General features: G+C 44.1%; 1 long non-coding RNA gene across 1 annotated transcript; it reads right to left on the bottom strand.

Annotated features, from left to right (window-relative positions):
- Positions 1 to 328: 328 nt before the first annotated feature.
- On the bottom strand, positions 329 to 11,635 carry LOC113952190. Its single transcript, XR_003529437.1, has 5 exons — positions 11,551 to 11,635; positions 10,137 to 10,346; positions 8,335 to 8,485; positions 2,486 to 2,634; positions 329 to 392 (listed from the first exon to the last, which is right to left on the bottom strand). It is a non-coding gene; the product is annotated as an uncharacterized LOC113952190 (long non-coding RNA).
- Between the last annotated feature and the right edge of the window lie 245 nt (positions 11,636 to 11,880).

Raw genomic sequence — 11,880 nt, 5'->3', positions numbered from 1 at the left:
ATTTCAGGTTTTATTGGTGATATAAGATTTGCTCTTTCCTTTCCTGAAGGATCTTCCTTGACTGCCTTCCCCCAGTTGAATTTGCCATTGTGAATGTTTTTACATCTTGTGTTACTTGTACTGATAAAACTGGAGCTTCACTGACACACACAGGTATTAACCAGGGCCCAGAGCCAGTTTGCACCTTGTTTTTTAAATGGAGTGAAGAAAGTGGACATGTGGGGGCAGTAACTTTTTAAATTTACATTTTTTTAATGACCTAAAAAAGCTAATTCAGAGCCTCATTAAAGCTAATATTAAACCTACCTCTATTCAGGAAAGCAATTAAGCAGTTTAGAGATGAACATGTCCCCAGATGTCCTCCCAAATCACAGAGATTAGGGCTCATCACTCTGGATTAGACACTGGATTACAAATCAGAGAAAAAGATACTTCATTAGTGGGGTTATGTCAAGAAAAGGAAATTATACCATTTGATTGATGCCCCCAATTAAAACTGTCTGAAAGAGCTCAAAATGCAATCACAGGCACAGGGGAGTGCTCAGAAATGCTCTGAACAGCAATAACTGTTCATACAAATTATTTAGCAGGGATTCTGCAGAGCAAAATGTGCTGGGAAAATCCAAAATGTGCTGGGAAAATCCAAACTGCTCCCGGTCAATCCTGGAGTACAAACTGCCCAGACCCCCTCAATTATTCACCACCCAGAATCTGTTGGGCTGGGGTATCCCAAAAGTTATTGATGAGGTCCTTCAGAGGAGTTGGAGGGATGTTGGGAAATGTGTTTCTTTTCTCCCTTGTTATTTTGTAACATGCTGGGGTTTCCCTAAAAAAATGCAGAGGGCTTGAACTCTGCATTATTCATGGCACTCAGACACTGAGCTACTGGGGATGGCACCGTTAGAAGAATTTCCAACCTACTCAATATTGCATTTCACTTGTGAAATTAAATATATTTTTTTTGCCTAAAAATATATATTGTAGATAATGACAGAGCAGCCAAGAAAAAATACCAAGTCATAATACATGTGACAGACTAAAAGCTTTCTGGTGGATATCTATCAAAAGCTTTGTGGTTTGGAAAGCATGATTTATTGTTTTCTTTTTCCTCTCTTTACTTCCCCAGGTGGAATTCAGCAGCTTTTTAACCTACAGCAGAATAAATTTTTGATTCTTGGGACTGGGCAGTGTTGGGTGTAATATGTCAAAAGTACTTGAAAGTGTCTGACATCTACAGAGGAATCCAATTAATAAATAATAGAGAGAGAATTAATAATATAACGTATAATTATACGTTATGGGAATATATAATTAATGATATATATGATAATATATAATTAATCATGTATAATACAATTAATAAATTAATGTCTCTATCAGGTGATCAGAAGAAGCTTTTCCCAGTTCACTGACAGAGACACCAAATGTATCAGCTTGAACTTTACCAGGGAAATTCAAGTGTTTGGGAGGAAATTTCCTCCTGACCCCCCAAGATGTAAGCCCACATTTCAAAATGCACAGAGATGCAGAATTCCTGCAGCACTCCCTGAAATCAAGGAGGGGACTGCAGTGGGACAAAACAACTCCTCGGACTGGCAACCTCCTCTGCAAGAGGGGAAGGAAATAGGACAAGGAATGTTCAGCCTCTAATTCCTCTGATTTGACATATGTTTTTAATCTCTTGGAAGGAGCAGGAGAGTTTAAGCCTAGCAAGGATTAGTGTAATAGTTCTCTGTTACTCTTGTTTTGTAAGCACAGGTTTAATATTGGATGTGCCTTTACCGTGTCCCAGATCTCCCGAACTTTATCCCAAAGTTATTTCTGGATTTGGCCCGTGTGCCAAATCAAAAATAGAACAATCCCCTTCGATTCCTCCAGGATGGAAAGGCAGGCTGTGGGTGTGGATCTATAATTACCATCTCCCTGGCTGTGACATCCTGCAGTGTGGGTGTGGCTGTGGCTGGGGAGTGGGGTGTGGGCTGGAGGTGCCAGACTGTTCCCCACGATCCCTGACTGTCTGCTCAGCAAACACACTTTGTTACACCCTGACACACACAATAGTCGGGGTTGATTTCAGTGGATCTCCTGGGAATTTCCATGCCTTCAGCCACATATGCTGGAGGCCTAATTTTAATATCTGTGAGCGTGTAAAATGCCTGATGCTTTAATTCTCCATTATTTTAAAGCTTTTGTTTCCTGGAGCTCCTGCAGCTGACAGGATACACACAGGACAGTGTAGGGCACTGGGCAAGGAGGGGCTGGAGAAAGGTAGTGACTAAAAATGAGGAAAGTCCTGTCCCTTTTCAGGGCTCTTGTCCCTTTTCTGGCTGCTGTGGGAAGGCTCTTACATTGCAACACTAAACCCATTTCCATCAGTGGCCTAAAAGCAACAGATGTTTGAGTGTTGCAGATTATTTAGACAATCTCCTTCTGGTCCATAACTGCTGGAGCAGCAGCCCCAAGGAAAAAGCAGAGTTATGCTCACCCAGCTGGAAGTGCATCCCGTGACTGGAGCATCTGATGACAGGGCTTAGGTGGAGATCCAGCCTCCGGAATTGGAGTTGCTCCCAGAGCAGTTGCAGGAATTAAGCAGAAGTGATTTCTAATGAGGGACTGCAATTGGTTCCTTGCTCCCTGGCAAACCAAAAGAGACACAAAATCAATCAAAACTCAGTGCAAATTATTCATCTGACTTTCCTGAGTTTAGCCCAAAACCCCAAGCTGGCAGCAATAAAAGGCCCTTTGCTCTGAGGGGCAGCAGAGCCCAAACCCCAAATGGGGTTGGGGAGTTAAAACCCTCCAGTTTGAGTCTCAGGTCCCTTTTTTCCTACCACCATTCCAGCTACACAGCCATCTGATATTTAATTTCCCAGGCTATATGATGGGGGGAAAAGTACAGGAACCATCAACATTTCACACTCAGCCTTAAAATCCCAGGTACCATTTTGGATTAGGGGAATAATAAATCTTTCAGAGGAACAAATGTTCCAATCCTGGAGCAATAGGCCAGGGAGACAGAGGTTTAATGAACTCTTTAGAGATGGGTTTTCAGCTGGGGTAAATTGGCTCAGCTTCAATGGAGCCCACAAAAAACCTCTGCCTTATATAAATATACAGTAATGATCTCTCTCTCTCTCTCTTCTGTTGGGAAGCTTTTATCCTCAAAAGCCGTGTTCCATGTGAATTATCTTCATCATTTTAAGATGTAGGCTCTGGCCTCTGTATTTAACTGCAGCACTTGCTATCAGAAAATCAGGCAGTGCTTCCTAAGGGGAGCTCATGCCTTGAATTCAGCTGTCACAGCCACTCGAGCTGCCTCGGGTAATTGGCTCCTCACAAATCTTTATCTAAAATAGAAAGGCAAATAACTATTAAAACCTTAACCTAAACGGAGGCAGTAAATTAGCCCACAAATTTCTTTTACTGCTCCGTTTTGCATGGATTTCCTCAGCCTATAAATCAGAGCTGAAGGAGAAGTTTGCAGGATCCACGAGGATCTGTGGGGTCTGGAGCCAGAAATGTCAGAGCTGAGGAGGTTCCAGCAGGTTCCTGAATCGGGCTCTCAGCCCCACTTTTTAAACCCTTGTGTGAGTGTTTCAGGGTTAATTTTTGAACTGTGGGAGGACTTGAACAGTCCTGCAGTGACGTGGCTTTTATCTGAATAAAATATATTGATCTTTTTTTATGCAAATCCCACAGAAATGTACAATCCGACACCTCCAAGATTAAGGCATCCAGCTCAATACCTGGATTGGGAATTGTTGCAGGTAAAAATCCTCCTTGGAGTATTCCTGTGATTTTTAAATACAGCATACTGTGTTCTCTGTTATGGAAGTAGGTCAAGGAGTTTGTTTTCTGGCATTTTCCCCTCTGTATCTGTTGTATCTTTGCAGTCAAATTCTTCTTTAAAGTACACATCAACTAAAAATTCAGATCTTCTCTCTTGGAGAACAGGGTCTGGGTGTTAAGGCCTGAATTTGTATTTCAACAGCTTTGCTTGAAGATAAACTTCAGAACACTCATGTTTTTCTGGACCTGGAGTGTCTTGTTCTTTACAGCTGCTGTTCTTTAAATGCTGGGGTTTTTGACATGGGTTTAATAGCAGATTCTTAGACAAACTCACCCAATTTAGCCAATAAATATTTCGTAATTCCCACAGAGAAGATAAAAACCCAAATTTTCCCCTTCTGTACTGGGGTTGGATTTTGCCTCCCAGTATTTGAAATACATTTCCCTCAAGATGTGAAATGGCACCTGAATTTTCTATCATTGTGCTTCATACCTTTTCAAAACAGTGTATGTAACCTTTGCTAAATTATAAGATAGAGCTTATTAAAATCACAGTCTAAAATTGCTTGTGACCTTCAGACTCAGTGCAGGGGGGCAGCTCCAAACTGCTCAGTTGATTTTGGAGGGTTTCCTGTTAATTTAAGTCTCACATTTGCTTCCCTGGGTTAGTTGGCTTTTCCTTTCTTTGTTTCATGAAGAACATCCCTCCCTGTGTCTTAGTGCAGCCCCTGCACCTTGGGGTGTTGAAATCCCCCAGTGCTTCACAGAGTATCTAAAGCTCATTTTGTTGATTTATTTTCATTTATCCCCTTTGGGGCAGCAGCTGGTGCTGTCTGGGGGGTCTGTGTCCCCTTTTTAGCTCCCTCTGTCCTGGACTGAATTGCCTCCTCTTATGGCTTTCCAACAACTCTATTTCCCTGTTGCTCCAGGGCTGGAATGGGCTAATTCCAGGTGCCTGAGCAGGGCAGTGAGGGAGGTTTCAGGGTTGACATCAAGGAAAGCCTGTCCAGCCTCACCTCCCTCAAAAGAATTCAATTTTGCTGAGTAGAAGGAGATTTTGAGCAACTTTGAAGGCTGGTGAGGGTGGAGTGATAGAGTTTTGTGTTTCTATGGAGTATCAGGAATTCTGTTACCTCCTTTTCCCTGAAAACACCCACTGTGTGTTGTGGGCTGATTCAGCCCCACAGCTCCCGTTTTTCCTGGGAATGTCCATGTGGACACATCCAGTGTAGAGGAAAAAGCATAGTCTGGCTCCTCAGGTTGAGGGAGAGAGTCACAGGTAACCATGGCAACCAGGCTGGCCCTGGGAGCAGCAAGGCTTTGCATTCCAAAAAATAAAATAGCCCAAATTCACCACAACAGCCATTAACACTCTGGCTCCTTTGGAGGTCTCTCCCTCGGATCTGTTCCTTAGGGATGCTGACAACAGTGGCCATCACACCTAGGTAAGGATGTTTTCCCCTGCTCTACCTGCTGCATCATCATTTTTCTGCTGATACATCTAATAATGGCTTTGAATTTAACGAGGATGTTTGAATTTCAAGGGGGAGAAACATCGAAGACAATTTTGTGTTCCCCTGAAAAGTTTCCATCTGTCACACACTTCCAAAGCCCAGGGTCTCCCATCAATATTTATAACACTCAGCTCAGTGTTTTCACAAAAGAGCTATTAATGCAACATTTCAGCTCTGGTGACAAGTTACATTTAGTGCTGTCAACCAACAAAGATGTTCTTTGTTTGCAAAATCCCCTCTTTTCCTTTTTTCACTCGACCATTAGGTTTCAGTTTTGAAGGAAATGTGTAGATATGCTTTCCAACATTTTCTGGAAGGCTACTGGAGAGGTGACAGATGGAGGTTATGGATTAATTTTCCTGGGAGGTTAAATAAAGCTTTTTGTGCAGGTTCTTTGCTTGGGATGAAACTCCTGAATTCCTAAAGGGGACCAGGGAACTTCAGGAGGGGAAAGTCTCTGAAATAAGGATTTAATTTGTCACTGCTTATTTTTCTTCCCATGCTAATCAGTCTCTCGTGAGGGTCATCAGTGTGTGTGGAAGCAAGGAATTCGATGTAAGTGGCTCTACAAAACCAGTTTAAAAAATGTTACTTTTGCAGGTTGGAATTAGTCAGCTCCAATCATTGCAGCTGGATTTAAGCAGCAGCAGGAAAAACGCAGTAGAATTTCTGTCCTGCCCCCCATGTCTGTCCAGCTGGTTAATTGACCTGTGAGTGTGTAACGAACCCCTGCCAATATCCAATCTTAAAACCACTTCCAACCCCATCAAACAGCTCCGTTCCACAGAACCCTCCACTTGAGTCCACGCTGCCTTTCCCCTTTCCCGGTCCTCGTGGAGCTCTGCAGCTGCCAGGACTGTTCTGCAGCCAAATGACCTGCCCAGCCCTGCTGCTGCTCCTGACTCTGTGCAGAACCAGGGAAAGGGACAACTGGAGAACTGTGGGACAGGCAGGGCCGCCTGGGAGCATTCCTGGGAGCATTCCTGGGAGCATTCCTGGGAGCATTCCTGGGCCTCTGTGGGGTTTGGAGCTGGTTACACACACTCCACCTCTCTCAGGGAACAGAGGGTTGGCCTTGGGGTTTTGCCAGACCCTGGTTAATTGTTCTTCATTAAGAGCAGCCCCAGGCTGGAGATGATCCCTACAGAGGCCATGATCCATCTCAGCCATCCTATGGCTTGGGAAGAACCTGCTCTGTGCCTTGGTCTGGTAAAACCCTCTCAAAACTGCAGTTCAGATAAATACAGAGGGGTCTCCTTCGGGGGGTAAAAGGGTTTATGATTTTCATTTGCTATTAATTTCATGTCCTCCACCATCCTGCCACGTGCTACATCTCTTGTAGCATTTGGAAAACCAGTGGAGAAACAGAAACACAGCCAGAGATCAACAAAACTACTCTGACAGTGACAGTGATGGGAAAATAATCACTCTGAGCTGTGCTGGCTCATTTGGCTCTCACTCCAAGGTCATGGCTTTGAGTATCTCTGCAAATGCTGCACGGAACTGTGACCAAAGTAGGGGGGAAATCAGGAGTAAGATCAAAATCTGGAACTCTTTTTAAAATACTCTCGAAACCCCATAGCTGTCCATATATAAACAATGGAGTGGTTGTAATTTGGGCAGCCTGGAGGCCTACCCAAAGCCACGAGCTGTCATTCCAGCTGCTGCAGACTGACTGCTCTGGGACAATACAATCCAGTTCCAGCTGACTTTAACCAGGGAGCTGGGGACCTCCCCAAAATGCAGTTTTGATCCCAGCTTTCCTGAGGTCAATAATCACCCCCACTGAATTTCAAGGCCACTGCTGGATATGCTGAGACTCAGGAATCGAGAAAACAACAAAAGGGAATTAATCACTTTAAATTTTTTTCCTTGCTTGATTCCAGTTTCACAGCACGAGCCCAATCAGGAAATGTATTTGTGCACTTTAGCTGGATCTGTAGTGGAATATTTTGACTACCAGTGTGGGCAAAAGGCAATTTGAACTAACCTACTGCCAAAATAATGTTGATGCCTTGCTTTAAAATTGAGAGGCTCCAGCCTGGATTCAGGGAGCAAGGCCAGTGTCATGTCCTCAGTGGCAAAGCCATCGTGGTCATCAGACCAGGAAGGACAATACTGACTTTAAGGTGTATGTGAGTGGAGAAAAATAAGGAGATTGAAATAATCAACATGTAGCATCAGAAGTGAATCTGGTTTCCTTGGCAACTTCTAGTGTGTGGTCTGTGTATCCCTGAGAATTTTACTTGTAAGTGGGAGCAGGTACTTACTGGAGACTGGAATGCTTTGGAGGGAGAGAATTCCTGTTTCCTGTGCAGTCATTGTCTCCTCCCTTGGGAACTGGGATGGTTGTTAAATTGTGTCATTTGAATAGTTACAGAAGAAGAGCTTTGGTTAAAAATACCTCCTTACCCCAAAATAGACCAAAAGCAATTTAAAAAGCAGGTAGAAAAGTACTTTGTTTTGGTGTTTGGGATACAGCAATCCCTGGGACTGGGCTCTGGGCTGATGTTTTCATCAGCCCCTCTGCTTCCAAGCATTAAATCATTGTGACTGAAGCATCAAAAGCTCACGAGGCTTTAAAAAATGGAAAGTGTTGGGTTGTTTAGCTTTTCCCATCCATCATTTCAATCTTTGCATGATATCTTCAAAGATTTTCTTTTTAATAAAAATGGAATTGCTCTGCAATCCCATGAGAGGAAATAAAATTGCAAGATGTTAAAAATCACAAGGAATGACAATGAAGTCAAGTTACAGCCTAAACTGGCTTTAAGTGGGAGCAAAAAAAAAAGAAAAAACACCCCAACAAAATATACAGTGACTCCTATATAAAATATTGTCGGGATAAAAAAAAGTTTAAATACATTCTTTAATGAGGCACTTTCCTATCTGTGGTACCTGAAATGAAAATGGAGATAATTCTGCTTCATGTTTGGACACATTTCATACTGCTTCACATTTTGATTTGACCCAGTCACAGAAATTGCTGAAGTATAAAATGTAAATAAATGTAAATGCAAAGTAGATTTACCTTTTGGTCCTGACTTCAGTCTGAGTTGTTGGTGCTGTTTGCCAGGTGATGGATCTGCTTGAACACCTGTGTGGAGGCAACTCCCACAATGCTGTTGCTGGAGGGGCTTCTTGGTCGGAGCAAAATCTCTGCAGGGGTTGGATGTGCTGTGCTGAAAAAGAGGATTTATTGTGACTACAGAGAACTGTGATCAGGATTGACATCAGAGCATCTCTGATAAACCAACCACAAGCAGTAAATGCAGGACCTTGTGGGGTATTTCTTTAGCTTCTCCAAGGCACTAATCCAGACCTAATGGCAGCTGCTCATTTTCCTATGAATATTTCATGGTGTGTTAACTCTTAGACTAACCCACTCAAATGGCCAGTTACTTTTATACTGTAATTTATGTGTGACCTTCGTGATCAGAGTGTCTGAGAACACATGGAAATTAATGAATTCTCTCTTCTCACCAGGGTGAGGAACTGAGGTAATAATTTCTCGTTACAGAAGGGAAAAGAGGGCACACGTCATGTCCAATCCTTTAGCCTGTGGCTGAGCTGTGAACTAAGCCCAGCCCTCCAGAGCCAGGCTCATGCTGAAGCAAATAGGTCAGACTTGCTCTCACTAGACCATGCACGGGCCGAATTGCAATGTAACATTTAAAAAGCACGTTCAAGTTTTTTAATCCAGGAGCCAAATTTTCCTTTGCAAGCGTTGCCTCTCTTGCCCTACAGAGCTCTCAGGGGCGTTTGAGGGGTTGTAAGCACTGCCAAGGACAGCAGAGTTTCTCTGGCTCATTCTCTCCTCACACCATTCCCTGCAGGAGTGTGCAGGAGGAAGAGCCTCTCTCACCACACAGACGGTGCTGAAACACTTGCACCACCTCCCATTAACACCGTGGCTTTGTTACTGCGGGAGAACATTTGCAAATGAAGCGCAGAAGGGTTCAAGTTACCGGTCCTGCCCACCCACAGCAGGTCATCTCACAGCATCACATCAAGAACAAGCGTGTCCCCTGCTGTCACCAGACTGGAGCGGGGCAGGACCCACAGGGCTGACAAACCTGGGAACAACAGGTGATTGTCTGCCTTTCTTTCAGTTTGCTATTCCTATTTTTCTGTCCTCCATTCCCTGCTTCCAACAGCTTCTGTCCTTCTGTCGTTCCTTCTGTTCTACCCCCATCTTCCATCTGCCCTTACATCGGTTTTTATCCTCCCATCCTTTCTTCCTACACTCCATCCTTCCTTCTGTTAATTCTTCCATCTCTGTCCTTCTTTCTGCCCATGCTTCCATTTGACCTCCCTCCCTACTTTTGTTCTTCCATGTCCTTCCATCTATCCTGCCTTCCATCTTTGTCTGAACATACATTCCACTTTCTACCCTTCCATCCTATTTTCCATTCCTCCATTCTTCATTCTGCCCTACTCTCCTTCTACTCCTCTTTCTTCCTCCTGTTGGCTGTTCTTCCATCCCTCTGTTCTGCCACTCTTATTTCCATCCTTCTGTCCTTCCATCTGGTTCCTCCAGCCTTCCATATTTCCTACCACACATCTTTCTGCCCATCCTTCTTTCTTTCCATCTGTCACTCATTCTTCCCTTCTGTCCTCCTTTCCAAACCATCCACTTTCTATCTTTCCCACCTTCCTTCCCTCCACTGATGCCTCCCCTGCATCCTTTTGTCCTTCCATATGTCCTCCTTTCTATCCATCTGTTCTTCTACCCATCCCTTCCTAGGTCTGTCTCTCCTCACTCCCATCCATCCTTACATTTCTATACCCATTATATATCAAATACATCTATTTATCATGGGTGACACTCACCTTTCCCTGGTGCTCTCCCTGACCACCAGCAGCAGATCCCTGTTTGTGCTCCATTTGAGGGTGTCTCTCTGTCCATCTGCACCTCCCTTCTTCTGGCCTTTCTCCTTGGACATGTCCTTCTAGCCTGCTGGTGGTCGCTGGGGGCAGTTAAAGACCCTTCCCACAGGGCTGTGAATGGTGTCAGCAGTGCTGAGTGACTCCAGCCCCAACCTACAGAGTTCAATTGGAATGAAAGGAGTTTATTTCCATGCAGAGACACAAGTTTTGTGCTACAAAGCACATGTAATACCCCACACCCCTCACTAACAGCACCCCCTGCCCCTCTGCACACCCCTCTCCTTGCAGTGTCCCCAGTGCACCTTCGAGGAGGGGAGGAGGCACCAATAGTCTGGATTTAGGCCTCGTGTGCTTTTGGCAAGAACCTCAGCCAGAATTGCTGCCATCAATCTCCCATTACTGTAATGACACATTCAAATGGCACAGGGCTTACAGGCTGTGCTGGGAATTATCCATCCACCTGTTCCCTCAAACCCTGCTACATGTGTTTATCCTTCCCATCTCCCATCTTTGGACCACACTGACTCGCCAAGAAGGAAAAAAAAAAAAAAAATAGGTATTTATCAACACAGCCCTGTTTTGTGCAGCACTCCAGCAACTCTGTCTGGATCTGTCTGGATCAGACACCCAACATTGCTCATCTGAGATAAACAAAGGGAAAAGCACAGGGCTGATAACCAGCAGTAGTTTCTTGCAGCACACACAAACACCCCCTCCTGCCTCTCCCCGGCCATAAATTGGAAAGGACACTGGTGGGAGGAGAAGGGTTTTACTCCATCTGAGCCAACCCTGAATACCTTGGCTGAATTATGGGATGTACACCGATGGGGCTGTCAGCCTGCTCCTTTTGGAGTGACAGAGCTGCAGAGAAAACCCCTTTGTTTGCCCGAGATAATATTGTGTTTTTCCCGAGTCCTTTATGAGGGAGATGACATATGAGGGACGTTCCTCCTGAAATACAGAGACACTAAATCAGCAATTGCTGAACAGCCCTGACTAAACAAGGGCCTGCACTGAGCTCTGCAGCCAAGTGATGCTGGTGTCCCCCAACAGCCTCACAAGGGGATTTTCTCCCAAAATACTGCCTCTCAATTTGCACAAAGCCATTGCTTAGAATCTTAGGATTTCCTCAGCAGTAATCACGGCCTTTAAACAGCCTTTCTACAAGCACACCTAACTCATATCCATAGGAAAAGGAAGTTTCCTTGGAGAAAACTGAAATGGGAAGGCACTATACATTCATTTTATCAAATTAAAGACAAAAATTACTAAAAGGGAAGGGAGGACATGTTAAAAAAAAAAAAAAAGGCTAAGTTTCTTCATATTTAAAATCACAAATAAAAAACTTTTCCAGTACCTGATAACAAGGCACAGCTCCAAGTATCCAATGTAAAGGAATTTAGAGGACACCTTTGATAAAAGCAAAGAGATCATGTAGGTTCATTGTCTTCCCTTCTGTTAAAAGAGCAGATTTACTACAAGGAGCACAAATGTATGAGAAAGCCCTATTGCAGGTACAAAGGTTTGTACTTTCTGAGTCAGCAGAATAAATACAAGAATCCTGTTTCCAAGAGCCTCCCAGGAGTCCCTGTTTCCATAAGCACAAGGTGTTCAGTCCCAGTTAAATCCCAAGGTCTCCCTTCACCATCACCCCAGGACACATCTCTTTTTTTTTTTTTTCCTCTCC

This window comes from Corapipo altera, unplaced genomic scaffold (genome assembly GCF_003945725.1).
Source record: "Corapipo altera isolate COAL_440 unplaced genomic scaffold, ASM394572v1 70, whole genome shotgun sequence".
In the NCBI taxonomy this organism is placed as follows: Eukaryota; Metazoa; Chordata; class Aves; order Passeriformes; family Pipridae; genus Corapipo; species Corapipo altera.
Note: the sequence above shows the minus strand (reverse complement) of the source record. Positions and strands in the feature narration are given on the sequence as shown.